The following is a 1,508-nucleotide window of genomic DNA, read 5'->3' on the forward strand; positions in this document are numbered from 1 at the left end:
TGAATCACATTTTACTCGTGAGTTGATTTAAGGTTTCTACACACTTGCAGAAGCAGCTGGCCAGAGAATAAAAGCTGATATGTCTGGAGTCATTAGTTTGAGCAGCAAAAGTATCACAGTGTGGAGCTTGGAATAGGAGATTTGGTCCAAAGAACTGGCAGTTAGAAGCAGCTGTTTGATTAGGGGAGTGCTTAGCCTATTCACTTTTGTTTTGTCTTAGTTTGTAATTGATAGTATTGTTGGATGTCCTGCTGAATAAGTTTTGATTTAAGTTTGCAGTATCAATTTGGGCAATCATTTGACTGCAATTAGGTTCTTTTCACTACACCATTTGCATCAAGGCGAGAGAAAGAAATGGGGAATGCGACTCAAAAAGAATTGATTTTGTTAATTGAAACTAATCAGGTTGACTTTATTTCATTGATTTGTTATGTTAATGGAAAAGTATCATATTACTGTTCTTATAGCCTAATATTTTTATTGACATAATAAAATTTCATTCCCTACTCTAGGGGTTATTTCCGGGTGAGCTATTTCATTTTCCAAGGAGTGGCTCCCTTTCTTATCTGTCTTCTTTAAATGCAATGGCTGTCAATACCACTGGCTCAAGGAGGAGAAAAAAATTGGATGCGAGAAATAGCCGCCTCTTTGGGTAAAGAGTTTAAGGTTTTTACGGTTTTTTTTTCATGATTTGGGGCTTTAGGGTTTTTGTGGGGGGATTTTATGAATTTCTTTATATAGTCTAGTATCGGTCACATAATCTTTGCCACGTTTTAATTTCTACTTTTTTTAGTTTTTTCAGTTCTGAATTTTAGATCTCAATACAATTTAATTGACTTATGTAGTCGTGTTGAGTCTATTCCTTTGTAGTTTGNGTCTTTTCTTATTCTTTTTAGTCTAAGGTGGGGTGTGATAAGTATCCAAATTTGCTTATTTTTCTATGTTAAAACTCTTTTGTTAGGTTTGTTTAGTTTTTAATTCTTTAGAAATAGAATAGTTTAGTGTAAAATTTTAGAAAACAAAATAAAAATAGTTTCTAGAACAGGTTATTTTCTTTTAATTTGATTTTAACCCTTCTTTATATTCTTTTTTTTTTCTTTTTTTGCAGATTGGGCTGTTTTGGGGCTGAAGTGCACAATTGGGCTGATTTCACGATTGGACCTTGATCTTTTTAGGGTGCTTGAATCTGAAAGTTGAGGTAGAAACTGCTACTTTGATTTCATTTGATGATTGCAATGGTAGTATAGGAAATGTTTTCTTTTTGTCATAGAAATTAGGTTCTTACGTTGCACTGTATTTCCTTTCTTTACGATTACAATATTTGCTTTGATATTGAATGATCTGGAGTAGCATTTCAAGGTTTTTGCTACGTATAGTTTTAGTGTCATGTTATTCTTCCCTGCATTTCCATTTAAAATTTGAGTTTAGGATTAGTGTTAGTGTGCATTCTGCATTTGTGTTGCTGTTTTTACCTTTTGTATTACTTAGATTGTTTCTTTCCACTAGGA

At 33.0% G+C, this 1,508-nt stretch overlaps 2 long non-coding RNA genes across 3 annotated transcripts in view; both read left to right on the forward strand.

The window, feature by feature from the left end:
- LOC106778744 overlaps positions 1 to 273 on the forward strand; it is a 17,316-nt gene extending 17,043 nt beyond the window's left edge. The window contains exon 7 of the long non-coding RNA XR_001377103.2: positions 51 to 273. This is a non-coding gene — a long non-coding RNA (uncharacterized LOC106778744). The remainder of the gene's footprint in view (positions 1 to 50) is intronic.
- A 6-nt stretch (positions 274 to 279) lies between these two features.
- The window catches only part of LOC106778743, a 5,496-nt gene continuing 4,267 nt past the window's right edge, over positions 280 to 1,508 (forward strand). For both annotated transcript variants that reach the window (XR_001377098.2, XR_002666278.1), the window contains exons 1-3: positions 280 to 405; positions 513 to 652; positions 1,109 to 1,198. This is a non-coding gene — a long non-coding RNA (uncharacterized LOC106778743). The remainder of the gene's footprint in view (positions 406 to 512; positions 653 to 1,108; positions 1,199 to 1,508) is intronic.

This window comes from Vigna radiata, unplaced genomic scaffold (assembly GCF_000741045.1).
Source record: "Vigna radiata var. radiata cultivar VC1973A unplaced genomic scaffold, Vradiata_ver6 scaffold_348, whole genome shotgun sequence".
Lineage (NCBI taxonomy): Eukaryota > Viridiplantae > Streptophyta > Magnoliopsida > Fabales > Fabaceae > Vigna > Vigna radiata.